Raw genomic sequence first — 23385 nt, forward strand, 5'->3', positions numbered from 1 at the left:
CTCTGCGAGCTAGTGTTAGTTCTCTGACAGAGATTATTGGGTCACTCCCCACCATCACTCTGCAATTACAAGTGGACTATGTGTGTGTTTTTAACTTCAAGACCAACAGTTAAACTGAAGCGTGGACGTGCCACATGAAAGGGGATCGTCGGTGGACATGCCCACTGCTGTGAGGCAAACGTGTGACCTGTCAGACGAGCACAGCAAGGCGGCCGTGGACGGCAGCGATGACAGAGGCACAAGTGCAAGTTCAACGTCGAGCAGAAAAAAACATTTTTTTTGATGGCGGCTGTATCCCACACCGAGATTCGCGGAACTGTATTCTGCAACTGCAGCTATTACGGAGAGAACGTGCAGGTCAAAGTGCACAGATAGTTTTTCTTGGCCAAACAGTGGCCATTACTGGAATTAGCGTGGCATTTTCTTCAAGCTGAAATTAAGACGGAGGACTCTGGGCTGTGGGACATTGTATAAACCTTATTTTGGCACTCCCAATTCATTTAGATACGGGGCCTGGTCTCGATAGCCAGAAATAACCCCGCAGGTTTTGACGAGACGGTCGCCTATATGGACTCGTCTCGGGGAGGAGTTGCTGACAGTTGCAGCTCGGTGGGGGTCTGTAAACTGTGAGATGCTACACCGGCCCGCTGCCAGCAGACGTATAGAAAAAAAAACGTCCCAGAGAGCCTGTTGCAAGACCGGAGCTAATTCCAGTGTGTGTCCATTAACCGCCTGTCAGCATGAAGCGATTTCTTCCGTCAAATAACAGTGCGGCGACGTGGCCACGTTTTGTCCCCGCGGAGGAAAGGTTCAGACTGTGACGTGATGAGATACAATTTGATTTCACAGATTATTCACAGTGTAACATATTTGAAGACGTGTAGGAGGTGATGACACCTAATCAACCGCAGGCTGCTTGACTTGCAGAGAAAAAGAAGAAAAAAAACTACGCCATACTGTATGTCAGGTAGAAAGACGAGGAGAAGCTGGAGCCACTTGGTTTTTGGATGCTCCCGCTAATCCATTTTCTTTTATCATTTTCCAATTTGCTGTACAGTCTTGACAGGACGGAGAGTGTGGGAAGCTGACAAGAGTAAAGAGAGCCGTACATACAGTGTGTGGCACACAGCTCATATTTACTATACATTCTGTGTCCGACACCGAAAAACTAAATGTGATATCTGCACCTGTGGAAACGAGATACAGTGTCGCGGCGTGGAAAAATAAAACCAGCCCCCGCCTCCTCACTATGTGACACTATCGAGGGATCGTTGTAACAGTGACGGCTGCTTCGTAAACAGAACCAGGAAATATACAGGAGTGACTCCACCAGGCGGACACAAAGTTCTGAAATCACATCTCACCTTGGTGCTGGCTCAGGTGTCCTCACTTCAGATCCCAGTTCTCATCACAACACACAGGTCTCAGGGAACTCTGCAATCAGAAGAGACAACCTGTGAATCTCCTCATACAGTTTGCCAACAACAACAACAACAACAGGCATGCGCCAGCAGAAACACCGTCGGGCGTGGAAGGCTTACGATGGGATCCTGCAGGAGACGGGAGTTAGCCAAATCCTAACAGATAGCCGCAGCTCGAGCACAAGTAGAGTCCACATAGCCACCGATGCATGTGCTGCCAAGTCGGGGATGACATGGGCGGAGTCTCGCGGAGTTCAACAGAGGGAAAATCCTCCGAAGGAGGTGCAAGGTTTTTTCACGTCTGTGCAAACCGCTGGTAGATTTTTCATGTGACCAGCTTACCACTCAAAGGCTTAGTAGTCTAATCCCTCAGCCAAATGAAGTGTCTAACTTAAGGCTTAGACGGGCCAAAGGAATCACAGGGAGTTTACCGTAAAAAAAAGGGCAAGAAGTCGCCAGTGTCTTTTCAGGAATGCGCTGCAGGTTCTCCCTCCGTCGACTCTTCCACTGCTTCACAACTCTGCAGGCCTCTTATTTACTGCCGTGGGCTGCAGGCAGTGTTAACCAGATGGCTGGGCCGAGATGAGTATTATCATCACTTTGTACTTGAACTCAAAACGAGCACAATCCTGGCACAGTGAACGATTAGCTTCCAGCAGACACCGTATCGTCAAAGTGATGATGAGACTCATCAGGTTTTTGTTTTTGCTGCCGTGAATGTCAAGTTGCTGAGGACGAGCAAGGGAAAAAAATGTTTCTGCATTCTGTTCTTGAGTTAAAGGAGAGGGTGTTTCTTTTGTAATGTTAAAGTGAAGTTGACCTTTGACCTTTTGGATATTAAAAATGGTATCGATTTATAATTTCATCCTCTTAGATTTTTATCTGAAAATTTGTCATAATTATGGTGTAAACGTTTTGTTCATGTCAGAGTGACCTTTGACCTTTGACCACCAAATTCTAACCAGTTCACCCACACCCACACCCACACACACACACACACACACACACACACACACGTACGTACGTACGTACGTACGTCTCTGGCACACAGGTTTGCAGGTTGTCATCTGATGACATTCAGCCAAGAAGCAACACGACGTCGTCACCTTTCCACCCGACTTGACAGGTGGCAAACACCAGGTCACTCCTATCGCACACACGCAGAAGATAACAAGTAGTTGTCGGCCGCTCGTTTGGTTATCAAAAATAAAACCCAGCGTGAAACAGAATCGGTGGCCTTTTCTTATCAGATGGTGTCTCACGACTGCCACCGTCACACAAATCAAAGTCAGTGGACGGGAGCTGTGCTGGAGCTTTTTATGTATTTTGCACTGAACTTCTGTGTTTGGCATTTAACGATTTTTTTTGTCTTAAATGCCACTGAAAGTTTAAGAAAGTACCTTAAAAGCTGTGAAATGCAGTTCAACGATAAGACATTTATTTTATGACGAGCAGATGGTACGCTCCCATTTTTCTGTTCTATTAACATTCCTACTTATCTTATTGAAACATAGTTTTTAATGGGTTTTAGAGACTTTAAACATACACTATTCAAACTTATTGTAGTAAAAGCGTAAGTAAAGGCTTCTTGAATGGTGAAAACACTCAAATTGACGTAAGCTATATTGTGTGACATTAGAAAAACATCTATCATTGCATTTATATTGTTTCGCAAACTCTTTACAGCAATAGTACAGTTAAGTGCTCAAGACAAACCAAACTTAATCGCTACACGGTTTGTCTGCTGCAAAATACGAATCATAAAAAAATGGAAGGAGATTTGCAACTTACGTCTGCAAACACATGGTACGAATTTACACAGTTGAGAAAAGGTTTAAGTAACGTGCAGCGATATGTGTTATTACTTGAATTTGAAATGCCCTTGGTTGGAAAATGAGATTCATATCACACAGCCCTGTAGCCAACTAATTTCCTTTCCTCCCCTTAAATACAGCCATCTTTATGGCAAACGATGCAGTTAATACTGAAATACTGAAATATTGTACACCTCATTTCAGCAACAGTAAGAACGTAACCGTGATCATTTCCAAAACGATGTGCTAACACACATTTTCCAGGGAAGTGAAGCCCATTAATTGCCTTCAAATTGTATTTTTTTGGGGGTCAAAGAGTTGAGACTAGTTTTAATATACATATATACGTATATATACACATATACGTATATATACATATATATACATATACATATATGTATATATATATACACATATACATATATATATACATATATATATACATATACATATATGTATATATATATACATATACATATATGTATATGTATATACATATACATATACATATATGTATATGTATATACATATACATATATATACATATACATATACATATATATATACATATACATATATATATATACATATACATATATGTATATATATACATATACATATACATATATACATATATCAGATATGTGTGTATATATATATGTATATGTATATATATACATATACATATACATATATACATATACATATACATATACATATATATATACACACATATCTGAGCTGGCCGGCGAATATTTCTCTGAGCAGCACCAAGCAGGCTGCGGCGATTCAGTGTGGCCACGCATCTGATTCTCTTGCTAATCCAATATGCTAAGCCATCGCTCGGCCATTCAATGAGGGATAAATATGCATCAGTACAGTCGGAACAGATAAGCGGGCCGGAGGGGCAGGGGTTAAACCTGACAGCACTCAAAGCCATTTACCCTTTCCACTGCAGTGTGTGCACCGGGATGACACCCCTTCAGGTTAGCGTTGGCAAAGCAGGACACATACAACAATGATTCAACCCTCTGTGCAGAGGCATCTTGTACAAGAGGCATCTTAATAGGCTCTTAAGTCAGCACAATGCGAATCAATCGGAACCTCGATACTTTTATAGTACAGATTTAAACGTGGCTGTAGCAGCAATATCGAAAAGCCTGTCGAGATGTTGCAAGGCCACATTTGTCATCTGTTTTATTCAGGAGGAGCAGAAGAGAGCAGAAATACTTTGCTTTCCCCAACTCGGCATTCAGGAAGAGAGCGAGAAAGAGAGAGAGAGAGAGAGAGAGAGAGAGAGAGAGAATTATTTTGCCAACAACATAACATGTCTGCGCATGAGTCGTCGTCTTGTGACAGACCTGCGTTCACACAACACACCGAAGGGTCGAGGATGGTTTCAAGGTTCAGCAGATGGCCACAGCAGATAAAGGTACGGGCCCGGGCCGCTGGGTTTTCAAAGCATTAGAGAATATAAGTTGCTCCGCTCTCACATGACCACATCCCCAATATCAAAAGGGAAATAAAAAAAAAATAAAAAAAACAAGAACTCATTTCATCCTGGGCTTGTTATGGATTATTGCATTAGTCCGACCATACATACAGTGATTCTTATTAAGTTATGTGCTGGTGACGTGTGTGAAGACGAGACGTTGACTTCCTCTGACGTTCTCTTTGAATGAAGCTTCTGTTTTACAATCTGAGGCATTTACGTAAAGGAATAGTTCAACTTTTTGGGAAACTTCCTTTTTTTTTTTAAAACATCATCTAATGTTAAACATATTGCTAGCAATATGTTTGCTGATAGTGGACAGGAACCTGCTAACATAGATAGTTTAGGCTTACGAACAATTAACAGTACAACAGTGTTTTTTCAAGAGGTCCGTGCTGTTGTTACGTACTGAGTTGGAGTTTCAAAGTAATTAGCCTAGCTTAGCATAATTAATGTCTGGAAGTCCCCAGGGAAAAATAAAGTATACATGTTACGTACATTTTTGTCTCATTTGTTTTTAATCTGTTGGAACTGTGTACATTGCAAAACAGATCCTTTAAAAAAAAAATCAGATATAGCTACTAGCTAATTGCTGTCTGCCATCTCCTGACTCGTTATGCTAAGCTAGGCTAAATATATCCTAACTCTCCAGCCCAGTATTAACAAACATACTCACTATAATTAAAAATCAGAAAGAAAACAATTGATCATATTGTATCACCGGCTGTTTGTAGCATTACTGTAGCTAAGCTAGGTTAGCATGATGACTGGACGCAGGCAGAAACAACAGATTTAGTCTACGGAAAAAAAAACATACGTCACTATATCTCATTTGTTTAATGTGTACACGTGGTGGAATTTATTAAGTTGTCATGTGCAATAACAATGTCACAGGAAGAGATCCTTTTAACAGATAAAACTACTTGCCATCTGCAATCCCTGGGCAGACGCTTTATGCTAAGCTAGGCTAACGGCATCCTGACTATTTCAGTGTTGTGTTATCGTGTTCGTGGCCTTACTGTCGCTAGGCTAGCATGTCGCTAACGTCTGTCTGCAGACATCGCTGACGAGGTGTTTTTCTACCGCGGGGAAAAGAAATGAAACATGAATGTAAACCAGCGGAAAGCACCGACCTTCCTTGAACACACGGACGGGGGAAAAGACTAATAAGATAAATATATGATAAGATAGGACTTTATTGTCCCGGAGGGATTTTATCTTGGACACACACAGTATCGAGGCCAAAACATGCTTATGTACACTGGCTTTTGTCTGTGCACATACCCACACATCGCACAATATCCATTGTGCAACACAAAAAGAAAGAACTGCGTTTGCAATAGGAGTAGGTGGCCTCACCAGTACAGCAACTGTACAGTCAAAATTAATCAAGAGCAGCGCCGCAGAGATTTGCATCCGTCTGACCCGTTCGTTAGGGCTTAATAAACTAATAATCTATTTACAATGTCACGGAGAGTTCAGCAGACAAGAGTCTAAAGAATCCTGCAGACAAGAGTAAATCTTTTATAACAGACAACAGTGAGATTAATATTTATATCACTGCATCTCTTATTGTCATTAAATCAATAGAAGAAAGGTTTTCTAATATCCAGGCCAATGCGGTATTTATATAAGCTCCCTGTCATCCTCTTAAAAGTGGCCGACAGCATGTTTTCTGCAAAAGAATAACTTCACCGCCTGTGTTTTCACGCCAAAGCTGAATCATACGAGAGGAAGTAAGTACTGGCCCATTTTCTTTCCCTACGAGTTGGACAGGATACGTCGAACAAATTGGTCCAGCAGAACAGAATTTTGGTCGTCAGATGACGATGCTTAATCTTCATGATGAAAGCATCTTATGTCTTGTGAAATGACAACATCTCCCCATAAACAGGACATTGTATCTCGTTGTAAACACCATCAAGCTCTTCTAATTTAAACTTGAACAGGAACATATGTTGAGGAGAAGGCAGAGCCACTGTTCCACCATTCAGGCCAATCATACTTTTAGTATATTTTTTAAAGTTACAATCCCCAGGAGGAGACACGTCTCTTTAAGAATCCAATCATACGTTCATGAATTGATTGATTATCCAGATTTTAAAATTATTTTTTTTAGAAAAAATGCAAAAAATGTCGTAACTTCTTTCTGTTTTGCTCTGTTTTGTATTGGACCGTTGTTCGAACGAAACAAGACATCTGAGGACATCACGCTGGTCTGTGGGAAACTGTAACAGCCACTATTTTTAGCACCTCTGCTGACATGATGATTTATCTATTAAGGAAATATTCCGCCCTGCAGCAAAAGTATACACATGCACTGTACTGTTTCACTTTCCTTCCCCTCACTGAAAGGAGGGGTTTTGCTGTGGGGGACGGGGGGACGGGGGGTAAAGGTGAACACATTGTGAGGGGACTCCGGCTGCCGTCTGTTTCTGAGAGACGCTGTCATGCAGAAGTGAGCTGAGGGCTCTCCATGCCAAGAGAAAAGACCTCAAACAGGAAGTGTCGCAGGCTCGCGCACACTTTGCCAAACCGCCCGCTGAATCACTGTCTGTCTGTTTGCATAGTAAAATCAGCACGAGTTACTCAAGTATAATCAGTGTGTGTGTGTCCGAATCAGCTTACAATCTACCCGGACACACAAACATCAGTCTGCCATGTCAGCAGTGCCACCGAGAAGACGCCGCATTTCCACCTCAGACGCTCACGTCGCGACCCGCCGCCACCTTTCAGAGAACACAGGCTATACTGTATATCCCGTATACTGTGACTCTGCTGCAGATGACTGAGGCGTGTATCTCCATCAACGCTCATTCCAGCTCTAATCCAATTCATTGTTCGTCCACGGCTCTGCGCGTAGCATAAGTCAATTCCACCCGGGATTAATCCAGTGTGCTTTTACTTTTATAACAATCTGCTGGTTTGCATACTTTGACAGCTTAGCTTTTACATGGACACACACACACACACACACACACACACACACACACACACACACACACACACACACACACACACACACACACACACACACACACACACACACACACACACACACACACACACACACACACACACACACACACACACACACACACACACACACACACAGTGCTGTAACTGAGCCAATGTTGAGATTGATCAGCTGGGCCGCATCCAAGTTGAAGCCCGTCCTCTGCCGGCATGCCAAGCATAATAACTCTCTCCTCCTATTGCACTTCTCCTTGGCCAGGGAAAGTAGGGAGTTAAAAAAAAACTTACCATAAAAAAAAATACGACAAATGCATGAGAGGAAGAGTAAGCTAAAAAAAAAGGGAGCAGTAGAAAAGGAGACACAATTGAATAATGTCTTGACACCCATCGCAGAAATAGGAATGCCTGGCTCTCAGATGTCTGACCCAATTTCCTTCCTTCCTCTAATCTACGGTGAAAAAGCTCTATGACTCAGACTCAGAGAGTTCTGCATTTCTGTGAAAGGCAGCGCCAGTTTCCAATAGCCAACACACTCAAGCACGCGCGCGCGTACACATCCACATATGCCAACCTGATCCACAGCATGGCACTGCAACAACTGGAACCTGAACACAGACCATGACGCGCTTGAACTGGCTGCAGTTTTATAGTCTCTTTATAGTCTCTTTGTCGGCGGTTATGGGAATGTGTGTGTGTGTGTGTGTGTGTGTGTGTGTGTGTGTGTGTGTGTGCCCTATGCGAGGCAGGAACTTGAGCCCTATGCGCTCATCAGTATGCGTAATGAAAAGCCTGTGTTCCAATGGAGGCGATTCAATAATCAATTATACACTCGGTGGAAATACACTGGTGCTCCTCTCTCACAACAAAATCAGTTTGCACAAGCGTGAAGAAAATATTCACTCATTGCATCTCTTACAAATCAAATTGAGTCACAATAGGCCGTGACGATGGATGTACAAATGTGTAATTGCATTCAATAATCTGGAGACGGTTCCCCTGATGGCGCCGGTGCACATTGGCATTTTCACATCATGTAATAATCTTAACTTTCTTTCGGCCTCTTTAAGTACATCTGGTGTTCAGTGTGGTTTTAACATGAATGTCTGTTGAACTGCATCTCTGATATTATCTGTTGAGTCTATTTTTTTTTGAGGGAATGTTTCAAAAGTGGCTTTAGACTTTGTTGGTCTCAGTGGTCAGTTGAGTGGTTAAATTGAAGGTTTAATTGTACAGCATCCAGCTACTGAAAACTCTAAAGTTTAAAGTTATAATCGGCAGGGTGTTAGTCTTGGTAACTGCCTGTGGTTACTATAGTAACAACAAGCACAGTTCAATACTACTGCTACCCACAATTGTGAGACTGTGGCTGCTTTACAATAAGGCAACTTCATGTTTTTGAAAAAAACTTAAAATTTGTACGAAATGTAGAGAAATATTTAAGAACTTGCAATGACTCAATACCTTGGACAACATAAAATAAGTGGAAAGAAAACTGGGAGGCTGAAATCAACAGGGATAAAAGTGACGGCGGATTTCGCCACTAAATACTTTTTGGGAGGAGCCGAAAAAAACGCAAGCCATAAATAGTATCAGGTTTGATTTTTAGGATTATGATTTTAATGACAGAAACAAAACTAGGTGGATATACAATACTATAGATTATAGGGTGATGAATTACAAGACGTGCATTCTTGGTAATTTTTGGGTGAACTGGCCCTTTAAAAGTCTACTGACATGATAATTAAAGGGCACCAAGGAAACCTAAAAGTTGGGAAAAGAAGCTTCAGGAAAGGAGGACAACATGAATGTTGAGGATACATCATTTGGGCTGAACCAGGCGGAATGGTCCTTTAAACGAATGTACTGTACAGAAGCACAGTGGAACATGCTGAAGTGACAATCTGTGGAAAAAAAACATTGGGGGAAGGACTCGTGCAGGCAGAGACTAGGGGTCACCTTCGGTCAACTAATCCCCCTGTGCCAGATAAGGGTCTGCAGACACACTTGTGCTTAGCACATTTAAAACACACACACACACACACACAGGAATAACAAGGGAAAGCAATGGACTGTACACAATGTACTTTCACATGGTGCCCACTCAAACGGGGGCACACACACACACACACACACACACACACACACACACACACACACACACACACACACACACACACACACACACACACACACACACACACACACACACACACACACACACACACACACACACACACACACACACACACAGTGAGAGAGATAGAGAATACATTAACTCATAGTTCAACACATGATCCGAGTACCATCTCCTCGTTTATACTAATTCCTCGCTCTGATGTTATCTGTTTATAGCTCTCGCTCTCTCTCTCTCCCTCTCACACACACACACACAGATGTATACAAGGTCAGCGGGGTCAGTGCAGCCAGCCATGGCAGAGAAGAGGACTACAGATGTGGGGGTAGTGGGGGTGGGGGCAGCTCGCTCTGGGGACCAGCTGGTGCCCGTCCAAGCCGGACAAGGGTCAGGGACGCGACTGAGGGAACACAAGCAGCGCTCGGAGCCTCTGTTGCCAGCTCGTCACCCTTGTCAGTCGCGCTGGGCCTCCTTCGTGTCCAGAATGCTTTGATTATTTTGGCTGTTCATTTTCACACCTTTGTAAAAAAAAAAAAATTGTAGCCATGTTCTTGGTCTTCTGACAAAAGCAACTATCAGCCCTAGATTTTGTAAAAAAAAAAAAATAAAGTAATGCACTTTCGAAATTTAGACACCTTCAATTTTTGTTTTTTTAAGAGACAAACAGAGGGGGGTTTGCTAAAATATAAAAATAATAATTCTAATTAACTGTCTGCTAGCTGTCAGTTCTGTGTGCGCTGAAAAAAAAATCTGTGTCTGTAAATCGAAGACAAAAAAATGCTTGTGCAGTTTGTAAACATTACTCCCCGACACCGTAAGAGACGTGCTAGAGAACAACGCTACGACCCCGGGGTTTTGTCCTCGTGGTGAGCGCGTCAGTATCAAATACTTGACCAGTGCAGTAAAATCACAACAACAACAACAACAAGAAAGAGACAATATTTCCCTAAAATCGCGTAATGCCCCTTTAAATCACAAACTTGTCAAACTATTGTTTTAGATACAGGAAGTTGCTCCAGTCAGACGGTTGGCGGTAAACTCTTCCTCCACTCAAGTTTCATCTCACGGTGGAACAGTTTTTTGTTTGGGGGCACAGCGCTAAACAGTTTAGACAGACTTGTACAAACAGGGAGTTGTCGTGGTGACAAAAGGGACAGTGGAAGCCTTTGTGTACCTGCTATGTACAGTAACGCACAAACACTGAACCGAGCAGGCAACAGTAATGACGATGATGACATCTTGACGAAGAAGAGCGGCCCGCCTGTGTGTATGCGAACACAAATGTGTTTCTAGACGCGCCTCTGCCGGTGGCGACTGCACGTGTGCAACATGCATTCATATGTGTTTGTACGACACGCATGCGTGTCACATAACTCGTTCCACAAGGTGCGCACAGCTTGCATGCGACCACTGTGAGTGTCGAGCGTTGTCCAGGCCGGAGCTGCTGCAGCAGCGCGCTAATCACAGAGTGACTTGTGTCTCACACTTCGCCTATCGAGTTACCTGCTATCTGGGCCAGCGATGTTGAGAGTAACGCGAGCCCGGCCTCCTCTGCAGCGAACAAACAAACAAACACACACACACACACACACACACACACACACACACACACACACACACACACACACACACACACACACACACACACACACACACACACACACACACACACACACACACACACACACACACACACACACACACACACACACACACACACACACACACACACACACACACACACACACACACAGAGCGAGAGAGAGAGAGGATGCCAACAGCCACACGCGCGCAACAAGTACAGTGTCGGCGTCAACGTACTGCACTTACTGTACTGCACGGCTTTTGCCACATGCCAACACATGCAACTTTTAACTTTCAATACGCTGGAGATTATTTAATTACTGTGTGCCAGTTTTGTGGTCTGATGCAGATGAGGAACGTGGCGAGTGCCAGATCAGCAAGTCCTTTAATCCTCGTTCGTAGACACACACACACACACACACACACACACACACACTCACACACACTTGGCATCAGGTTGGCGGTGCGGACCGCCCAGTGTCCCTCCCTCCACCTGCCAGGCGACTCTAACAGGTAGGAGATGAATCGCTCTCCCTGGCTCCGCAGCCGCACTTTAACCGTCCTACAACATCTTTGGAGATTTTCCAAAAGCAGGTGAATAAAGAAACGGCTTAAGATGAACATCAATGCAAATCTCTCGATTAATGAGGCATTCAAACTGTCAACGATAACTCCGGTTGGTGTGCAGGAAGAAGCTGATCCAACAGAGTTATGTTAATGACTGTTTACAGTACATGCAGACTAGTACTTCCAGTTGTTAAAGGTTTAACTCAGTGATCGCGAGCAACACGAAGCCCTCGGGCGGCAGCTTTCAGGGGGAAAAAGAGGATTAAATGATGTTAGATTGTTTTCCTATTCTTTTGGTTTGAAGGGCAGACTGCCAAGCACACGAGCAGTCACCACTTCCTCTGTTTGATCATTTGCTAGTTTCACACCTAGAGCTCAACATATTTCCTCCTTTACAACCCGGTGCACATGACTCATCCCCTGAACTCTGACTCCAAAGCAAGAATGATAATGAGAACAAACAAAGGTGATGCCAAGTATAAAGAGAATAAGCACAGACATTTGAGCGACACTCTCTTCTTAGCAATAATGGTGTAAAACACACAGTTGATCAAGAAGCATAGCAGCTGAAATCTTGGAAACTTCCACATTATATGAACTTTTCATTTAGTTAGTATTTTCTTTATTGACTTCTCCTTTTTCCATTCAAAAGGAAAAAATATTAGGAAAAATCGCCCTCTGTGAATTTTCACATCTGAGACGCAAATGTGGGCGTGCGGGTGTGAGGTCGACCGGCTGCGCTCTGCGATTCGGCAGGAGCTTTGTAATGAAACGTTTAAAACCATATGGACAGAAAGCTTCACAGACCGATGCCTGCAGAGTCACTTTGCATTAAAAATAATCCCCCCCAAAAATTAAAACCATTCTTGTTGGACAAAACTTAGACTGTCTTTTTTAATCACAGCAACTATTTCATTATTTAAAATCACATTCCAGAAAGCTCAAAGATATGTTAATCAAAAATGATCATTGCTCATTAATTATCTCTTAATTCAATGGATCATCCTCGGATGTGTTTGCAGGAAGTGGAGATAATAATCGAGATATGAGAAGACAAATAAAGGAAGATTCGTCACAAGCAGATTTGGCGACGCAGCGTCAACAGAAGGTTGAAAAAAAAAAAAGTGACTCCTGACCCGACTCAACAAATGTCTGACTTCACTTTTCTCTCAGGTGCAGGACATTGAAATCAGAGGAGGACAGTTTTAGATGTGATGTCAGACAGAGAGAGAGAGAGAGAGAGAGAGAGAGAGAAAGTTTCCCCAAACAGAAAAGTGCTTGGTGGGCAGGAGTGGAGGGGCCCGGTGGAGAGCGGGTCACCGTCAGTCACACTTCAGGGAAGCCAAACTAAACTCTGCAGTGATCTTTGACCTCACAGACAGTCATAACATAAACCAAAGTCTACTTCCTCAGCCAGAGGAATATCACTCACTCACTCACTCACTCACTCACTCACTCACTCACTCACTCACTCACTCACTCACTCACTCACTCACACACACACACACACACACACACACACACACACACACACACACACACACACACACACACACACACACACACACACACACACACACACACACACACACACACACACACACACACACACACACACACACACACACACACACACACACACACACACACACACACACACAGTGCCCTTAGTTAGACAAGTTCGTGACTTGACTGCTGTGAAAACCAGAAATGTGACGGAAGTCTGGGGAGCGGTCTTCACCTGAGCGAGCAGCTAAGCTTTGAATTAAACTCGGAGCGACGCAAAAAGAGCCAGAACGAGGCAACCTGCCAAAAAGTGAACGAATCAAAACCACGGCGAGGCTTCAAAGAACAATCACAGAGCTTTTAGGACCCATTCTTTCTTTTTCAAGTGTAAATTATTAACCAACCTTACCAGTACAGACATACAGTATCTTACTCGTCTGTAGCTAAACTGTCCATGGCTAGGAGAAACATTCTCCCTTTTCCCTTCCCTCCAGTGTGTTATAGGTTTTTTGTGTTATGTAAAAGGTCTATAAAGTTAAAAAGCCCAAACTCCGTGACAAAACACGGCTCCTGAAGATACTGAAAAGCCTGGTCGGCAGTCCGGACGATACTTCTGTAACATCGTGATATCACAATGTTACAGAAGTGTATAGCGCACGCATGGCGGCTAGTCTGACACGCCCCCAAACACCCAAACAAAGCCAGGTACGTCGAGAGCGGGAGAACTTCCTACACGTGCTGGGAGCGGTTGACCAATCACAACAGAGTGGAGCCAATCAGAGCAGACTGGGCGTCATCGGGAGGGAGGGGCCTTAAAGAGACAGGAGCATGTGTTTCAGACAGAGGCTGTGAAAAAGAGGAGCTGCAGGAAACTAAACCTTCTCAAGTCACAACCCAAAATTAAAATTAGTAATCTTTGTCTCTGTAAAAACAAAAGTAAGAAAAAAAAGATTAAAAGATGTGATGTCCAGCTTCTCTCCCTCAAAGAAGTAGGAATGCAAATTTAAATTTACAAACCAAAGCAATGCAAATTCTGTTATTTGGGCGGAATATACTGTATTGTAACAATTAATAAATAATGTCCGGTTTGAAATAAACGCAAACTAACAAATTTGGACATGACGACGGAGGGATATACTTGAATTCATCCGTGGCAGTTAGAAGAAGAAAAAAAAGCTTCCCGCAGCTGAACAAGCAAACTAAAGCCTCCGTCACTCCTGGTAGTTCCACACTGTCCGCAGTGAAAAGCCGTGGCCCCTAATGAAAAGCTACATGTTTTTAATTCTGAGAGCCAACTGTGTAACAGTTTGTTTGCGGGGCAAGAGGGCTGTAGGTGTCTGGCACGAGCATGAAGCATTAACCCCAATAATCCCAATAAAAACAAAACGCACTGATCAAGAGGTGGAGTCGAGGAGACGCCTGCCAAACCGTCAGGCGCGTTGGAACCGGTCCATCCAACTTTCCTCGAGAGCGACAGATTACAAAAGAGGGAGCAATAAAACTCTCCTGCATGCACGGACGTTAGTCCAGCTTCGAGGAAAAAATATAAGGTGGAGGCTTCATAGGAAGGAAAAAGTCAAACACTGGTTTGAAAAAAAAGAAGAAAATCCTGGTTTAGTTTCATTTATGGCTAAAGCGAGAGAAACGCATTATGGGACATTTAAAAAATAACGTAGCTGTACTGTTTTGTTTTTTTCCCCCTCCAGTAATGAAACCCTGACCTATAAACAGAGTTGGAGGAGCCGAGCGGTTACTGAGGGACTTGGGCTTCGGCCAGAACTCTATTGGTGAGGTTTTATCGTCATTATTGACATTTATTACGGCGGCTCACGGGGAGCTCAACACACTGAACACAACACACGCAAACAAATAGACAAATGTGCCGCAAACACTCCCAACTCCACCAAAATACGGAAAAACACGCTGCAACCAACGCAGAGGGCGACCGGAGTGTTTCCGGGGGACGTGACACCGCGGTGACGTTCTGAGGTTTATTCATAGCAACCGACTTCAGAACTTCAGTAAAGTCACAAATTGAACAACGCAGCTGCGTCTCAATTCAGGGGCCGCTTCCTTCGGAGGACGTGGTCCAGCGGCGTGTTCCACCCTGACCGCTGTCGCCTAGCAACGGAGCGGTAGTTTTTAACCCACGGTACGAATGTTCTAAGTGTGTCCCAGCAAGGCTCAACACTTTGTTGTGTCCCCTGGAAACAGTTTTTGTTGCCTGTGTCACTTGCAGGGCTTCTCTCACCTTCTTTGTGTTGTGAGTGTTCGCAGCACACATCTCTGTATTCATGTATCTACACATTAGACCACAAATAATTATTAAAATAGGTTCATATTTCGAGTAAAGAGAACAAACATTATGTTGTTCCAGCTTCTGGATTACGGATTATGAGATTCTTTTTTCTTTACCAACGTGAAGTGAAAATCTGAAGTGTTTGGACAAAGAATTTGAGGATGTTACCCAATACATGAGTCAGCAGTAATGTTGCATGTGTTGTATGTGCAGGCAAATGCAGCAATGACTAATAATCTAAAACTGCATCTGCCAAAACAAGAACAGAAATCATTTTTCCCCATTATTTTTTTTATATTGTTATTTTCACTTCCCGTGTTTCTAATGTCCACATACTGTACAAGCCAACTCATAACCGCACACAATTCCTCTCAGGAACTATGATTAGAAAACCGATTCTCTGGGTTTGCCGGTTTAATCTCAGCGCCACAGGAAGGTAAATCCCTCCGTTGGCCACGACGCCTCACGTGTTTATGACGGGACAGAACAGAGAGAAAGAAAAAGTCCTCACTTCATTGTCTTCATTTCTGCAAATGTGACTTAGGATTCTTACGCTGCTGTGTACACCCAGGCGTCTCTCGCAGAGCAGAGAGGGTCCGAGAGCAGCTCAGTGCCAGCGAATGTCTGACGGGCTCCTCCTCGTAAAAAGACCTCTGCTTCCCTCTGGCAAAAATAAACCTCGCGGGCCTCGGTGCCAAGTCTTCCCGTTGATGAAAAGCCGTGTTGTGAGTGGCTCTGGTTGGAGCGCAGCACAGCCAAGCTGACTGGTGTTAATAAGAGAGAAGTGCAGCTGTGTAAAACATCTCCGCTACACTCTTTGGCCCATGGAGGTAATTTTTTCATCCCCCCCCCCCCCCCCCGGTGATTTGGAGGCTGAGCAGTGAGTAACAACAGTCCGCCCGGTACAAAGTCATAAAAAAAGGGGCGTCTACATCGAAAAAAACACAAAGAAAATGTGCGTAGAAGATTAGGGCAGGTGGGAGGGGCAAGTGAACGCAACGCTGACAAATTTGGAACGGCTGCTTGACATGCCACGTCATGCGTCTGCGAGTGTGTTGGGGGGTGGTTGTTTCAGTATCTTGACGACAGCAGGATCCCCAGTGGTGTGTGTGTGTGTGTGTGTGTGTGTGTGTGCGGAGCGCACTGATAATCTCTTGTCGTGTGCACCATGAGTGCTTATCAGCGGCGGAGCAACACAATCCCAACACAACAGCACACCGAGAGGTTTCGCCTCGCTCCTCTAACGAGGTTTGAATTTAAAACTCTGCGTGGCAGATATCACAGCCGAATACTGTAAGAAATTCCCCTTATTGTTGTTGATATGTATCAGCTGACAGAGGCTGATAACTTTAGCTCAATAGATCATGTGATTGCACACGCGTGGGCACGGCCCTCGCTTCGAACGCGAGCAGAAAAGACGAGTCCCTTAATTGACGGATGTGTTTCAGCAACAATTTTGATAAGATTCTTCAAATATTTTCGGTGCTTCTAGCTTTTCAAATGCAAATGTTTGTCTCACATCACTACAGAACCGAGCATCTGTGGGTTTTTTGAAACCTTGCCGGACAAAATAAGCTAAAGGAAAACCTCACATACGTAAACATAAAAGTGCAAACACATAATAAAAATGGCATTATCGAGTTGGCGTTATATCCCGCCCAGGCTAACACCGATTTTGACTTTTGGGTTCATAATCTTGAAATATATACTTGGACAATGGACTATCTTCTCTTAAAGATTCGTAATCCTGATAAATTCTGTAAAGGACTAGTGTGAAAAAAATCATCTCATCAGTGCTCTCTTTGAAACACCGTTTCTCTGTTTAGCTCAAACCACGTTCGTCATCTCAGTCCTGGAATCACTTATACAGACGTGATACATCTACAATAAGCTCATATCGATCGATAGCTGTCGCCGACACGCCCGTTGAAGTGTGTGTGACGGATTGAGGCGGGCGCGTCCGGTCACGTCCGGTCACGTCCAGTTAATTGGTTTGTAAAATGAAAGATTGTGTCAGATGAAGCTCAGCGTTAGCAGCAGCAGCAGCAACAGGCTGCACTACACTACATGCTGTAGATGTCGCGTGTCAACCGGATTTTTTTGCGCAACAAGAGGAAGTTTGTTGAGGAGCGGATTGGCTCTCGGTCGGATCATGCAAATCCGCAGGTGATTTCATGCTTGCTTGGACACTCACGCGATATAAAAAACATATAGGGACAAAGACGGCTGATGTTCCAGTCGAGTCATCTGAGCGCTTCTCGTCACGCATAAAGGGAGGCGATCCGTCTGCTGAAATCGCAAAACATTTTTTTGTATGAAAGGGCTCTTTGATAGCGACGGCGTTGTCGACAAAATGCATCATAATACAGCGCGTTGGTTAAAACAAGCCATTAGCCCAGTTCTAGTGCAGGAACCCGTGATGATGAGATGACATTTTGTGGTCGGCTGCATTCGCCCTGGCTGAATGGATCCTATGCACCAACGTACAAGTCTACAACATATGGGTGCTATGATCTAATTAGTCAGACGAGGAGGCGGACAACATGGTGAAGTGCCGCGGGGCCCCGGCTTCTGAAGGATGAGCAACAGTCAACCGAGGTCAGACAAAGGAAAGGTTGAGGGGGGAATCGCACGCAGGTCCTTCCATTCTGGTACGGAGGAAAGGGGCGAGGTTGAAACAGGTCAGATGTGGCGCTAAGTACCTCGGTGACAAACACAGCACGTCGCCTTCGCTGACCTTTAGGTACGACGACCTCCAGAGTCACGCAAGTACATTAAGGCCGGGACGTCTTGAGATATTCAGACTGACGTATAGGGGGAAAACTGTGAAGCTGTTCCCTCAGGACCTGCACGTTCCGTACAGTGGGATGCATCATTGGCACATTTCACTCTATGGAGGAAGAGCACTTCCATCGTCTGCGTCCAAAAGAGGGGAAACGGCAAATCTGGGGCTCAGCCCGGCTCACCGCAGTCGCTTCAGGAATAGCTCTTTTGACATATTGGCCTACCCAGCATGCCCTCTGCCTCTCCAGACAGCTCTGACATCATTATACAGCAGATACGGACCAGGGCATCAGCTGCACCGCAGAGGTTATATAAGTGAACACCATGTTTTCCCGAGCGTTCAGCGATGCCGCCCCACCACGGGGAAGGGGAGGTGGTGGGGCGGCAGGGGGCGGGCGTGGGGCTTGGAGGGGGGAAGGAGGAGGCCAGGAAGAAAGACAGACAGAAACAGGGTCACAAAAAGAGAGGCCCGCTGGGGTGAGCGCTGAGCGGAGAGACGGGGGAAGGTCACCTCTGGCCCCCTAAAGGAGCCTCAACCCAGAGGAGAGGAGGGAAGAAGAAGCAGGTCATGTGGGGCTACAATCCTCCAACTCAGAAGCACAGCTAATCGTTCGTCTTCGCTTTATCTTATATAACATGAGAAAAAAAAAAAGTACATCAAAAGAAAACATCATGGTTTTAGCCCGTGGTGTTTGTTTTTTTTGCCTCTTCACAACCTGCACTACTGTACATGGTGTGTTTCAGACTGTATCCTTAGGTGAAAGGTTTATACTTAAATGATGGATTTGTCCCGGGCTAATGATCAACCCAGGGAGAGAACACCGCAATTTAAACTGAGGGATAATGATTAATGGACGGTGGGCATCTGGGGCTTACACCCGGCTGCCCTGACAGAGATCTGCTTCAGTTTAGCAAAGGACACTGCAGACACGTCTGCATAATAATGACAGAGACAACGCTTATTAACTGCACACCTTGGTCCTCAACAGGTGAAAACTGTCCTGTATCTTAAAACATAAATCCCACCACACCTTCACCCAGGGTTTAAATACACACATAACTCAATCCGCATTTCGATCTTCAGAACTGTATATATTCTAAAGTTTGCAAAGACGTTGTTTAAAGTCTACAGTGTTTAAAAGTTGCACTTGTTGCCCTGTTGATGGGAAGAGCTTCAGAGGGAAATTCTAGATGATTACATGGATGGAAATGAAAAAAATATAAATCAGGTCTCTGAAGAGGCTTTGAGCAGAGTGGTTACAGTGAGTGGTTCCATCATTACAGCACAGTGATGTGGGTGACGAGCACACACACACACACACACACACACACACACACACACACACACACACACACACACACACACACACACACACACACACACACACACACACACACACACACACACACACACACACACACACACACACACACACACACACGAAGATGCACTATAAGCAAACTGCCAACATCATAATTATTATTCTATTCATGATCTTACGCAGAGAGATCTTTTTTTCACCCCCTGGGGGATCTTCACGTGGTCTGAGTGAACGATAACGAGTCGGTGCCTCTGCCTCTCGGTCGTCCGTCTGGGGTTGTAAACCGTTTCTTGGCAACATTTATTAACATTTCTGTTCCTATAGAATCACTACAGTACATTTCATGTTGGGGGTGGGGGGGCAATGCGGTCTGTGAGCATCTGTGGTGATTCAATTCCCCCCTGGCTCTTAATGAAATGCACCTCGAGCCCCATTAAGAGCTCGTCTGCTGCGATACTGGCAGTTTCCTATACATACGTCGAACTGATCGGATCAGGGACGGCGGTCGTCTGGGCTGCACTGGGGCGTTTGTCGTAATAGAGTCAGCAATAAGATGAATAGATGAATCTATAAAATACAGTCACATCACAGACTGTATTTCCAGAGATGCAAGAATGGTGTGGACGTTAATGACCCAGTGCACTCGGCGTGTTTACAGAGGTTTAAAAGGGTTTTCTTCAGGGGTTTCCTCCTCACCGCAGCCTCCCATCTGCTGTAGTTCAATTTAGATACATGGTTATGTTATTTGCATTGCAACAATGCCAATATTGTTATTGATAAGTCACTTCTTCAATGTTTGCAGGGCAGCAGGGGAGGAGGGGAAGTAAATTAAGGTCAGATAACTGGATAAACCCATTAGTACAACACGCACTGTAACAGCCCCCTATAGGAAGATCATGGGTGTATTATATCAAGTGATCCTTATCGATTACCACTCAGTCCGCCTCGGCGTGTGTGCACGAGGGCATGCGCGAGTGGGACCATGCGCGCGCCCAGAGTGCAGCAGCAGGCACCGGTCCAAGTTGCGGGCCCCTGTGCAGCACAGAGGACCAGCACACCGCTGCCAAAAGGGGCCAAAAGGGGCTTTTTAAAAAAAAAACCCATCGCAGCCGGCAGTGTTGGCGGGACGGAGAGCTGCGACCACGGCGGTGCATCGGCTGCACGGCGGCGGCGGCGGTGAGCCCCGCGCCGCCCCGCGCACTGTGCGCCGATGGCTGCGGGTCGGATCTGTCAAAAAAACAGCCCGGGCTCCTGGAGAGCTGGCGCCGCCGAACACACGCGAGCTGTGCGCACTGGACGTCGGCCGATCGCGACACTTACCGTCGGGGCGGGGGGGTTCCCCCTCCCACCCACCCACGCGGTCCGGGCAACCGGTGCGCGGTTGGATATCAGCGCATCAGGCGGAGGCGAAGCGGGGAGAGCGTCCGCGGGGGCTCCGCCGGTTCCTGCCCGGGTGTCGCTGCAGCGCTGGAAGGCTCCACCACGTCTCCCCCCCCTCTCCCTCGGTCCCGAGCCCGGTCCTCCGCCGCCTCGCACAGATGTCGCTGCTCGCTCGGGCCCCTCGTCCTCCGCGCTGCGAACGCGTTTGCGTAAAGACGAACAGTTTGTTGTGCCCGCGTTCCGCTGCCTTGCAGAAAAGCGTTTGTATGGGGTTTGCAACGACGAGAGGAGGAGGAGGAGGAGGAGGAGGAGGAGGAGGAGGGGGTGTGTGCGGTGGGGGGGAGGAAAGAAGAACCAAAAAAGAAATACTACACGCTCGCTCCTCCCTCCGCTCATGTACAGTACAGTAACAGGCGAGCGCGTATTAAAACGATCTACTGCTCTCTACAGGGCCTCGGCCGCAAAGCACGGACAGAACACAGTCAGGTCGGGGCGCGGAGCTCTGCTGTCCTTATTTATCGACTTCATCATCTTCATCATCATCATCATCACTGAGCTGAGTGACTCCCCCCTCCTCCTCCTCCTCCTCCTCCTCTTCCTCTTCCTCCTCCTCCTCCTCCTCCTCCTCTTCCTCTTCCTCCTCCTCCTCCTCCTCCTCCCTCTCAGGGATGCTGAGGTTAGTCCACCTTGTGTTAGGTATAGACAAGAAACACATACTGTCATACAGTCTGCAAGAATTGCCAGGGAGTGTTCATGAAAAAGAAGTTTCTCGGCCACGTCAGAATAAAACTGTCACTACAATGATAAATACTATGATAAGACATTACTGTAACTATGAGATGAAATAAGTTTCCAAGTCCGACAACAGGGGAATACATGCAATGTATACTTATGCGGTATAAAAAAGAGGGAGACATAACAATTGAAATATAAACATGAGAGAAATATATAAAAATAGCAATAACATATACAGTGTGAACAGGACTGCACATAGAAAGATATTGAAAGCGTCAGAGTTACTGGCAATGTACCACAAATGAATTATGGGTAATTCAACACTCAAGAACTTTATTGTCATTGTGCAACCACAAACGACATTACGATGTGAAATGGTTAAATCCAATTGTGCCTGTTATGATGATTTACAATTTAAAATATACAAAATATATGTTTTTTAAATCAGCAACTATATAGTAAAAATATAAAAAATGAGCAAAAGAGGAATGAAATAAAATTCTTCAGTAAAATACTTCTATGTGCAATCCTGGTTATGTCGTTCCCCTGCTCGAGCATTTCACATTTGACTTTCTGGTTAATTCAGTTTGTTTTATACTTTTGCAAAATGAATATATGAGAGATTTGGCAACTGTCATTATGACTTCTTCATCATTAATCTATGATCAAGATATTTGACTAAAACAGAGAAAATCAACAAACCCAGCCGGAGGATGTTGGCGAGTTGCTTGATCGATTGCCAAAGATTGTGGAGAATTAATTCTGTGGCGTTTGATTGATTGTTGGAGCAGATTTGAAGACGTCACCTCTGAAGTATGAAAATCAGCGTCGGCATTTTTGCGCCCTTTTCTGACATTTTGCAAATTGCATAAAAGACAAATTGGCCAACAAGTATCTTCAGTCCTAATATTGATGTTGATGTTCCAACGAGAACCAACATACTATTCTGTTTGGCTCCTTATGTATCATTTCGTACATATACATTTCTTTTCGTATTAAATGTGTGACAGTTATCATATATGTGGGATTCTGATTCTGTAATTATCCCTGTTTTCCTGGACATCAGTACACTTATTTAATGACTGCCAACAAATCTATGGACGCACGTCTGATTGACAGACAAAAGCCGATGATGTTCCTCACCATCATCATATCTGCATTCTGTTTTAAAGAAGCGAGAGGAGAGATAACACACTGCCTTTACTTTGATCAAAATAACAGCTGCTTCAAACACACTGACGTTATCGCCCTGTTCCTGTTGTCGGTGTGTTCGAGGAACCCGTTGACTTATGGAGAAGGGAATGAGCGTTTTTTATAAACTTGCACCATCACATCCTTTTTTCTTTTTTAGAAAAGTCAAATACAAAAGTT

The 23385-nt window shown here is 44.8% G+C and overlaps 1 protein-coding gene across 4 annotated transcripts in view; it reads right to left on the reverse strand.

The window, feature by feature from the left end:
• Positions 1-23385, reverse strand: part of thrab (thyroid hormone receptor alpha b) — a 182023-nt gene that overhangs the window by 108031 nt on the left and 50607 nt on the right. The window contains exons 1-2 of one of the 4 annotated variants that reach the window (XM_035612378.2): positions 21220-21697; positions 1365-1434 (exon numbers count right to left, since the gene is read on the reverse strand). The gene's annotated coding sequence lies outside the window, so the exon portion shown is untranslated. Of the gene's footprint in view, positions 1-1364; positions 1435-16304; positions 16327-16346; positions 16609-21219; positions 21698-23385 lie in introns of those variants that run through there. The other 3 variants (XM_035612380.2, XM_035612381.2, XM_035612379.2) reach the window with 3 other exon arrangements.

This window comes from Scophthalmus maximus, chromosome 16 (genome assembly GCF_022379125.1).
Source record: "Scophthalmus maximus strain ysfricsl-2021 chromosome 16, ASM2237912v1, whole genome shotgun sequence".
In the NCBI taxonomy this organism is placed as follows: domain Eukaryota; kingdom Metazoa; phylum Chordata; class Actinopteri; order Pleuronectiformes; family Scophthalmidae; genus Scophthalmus; species Scophthalmus maximus.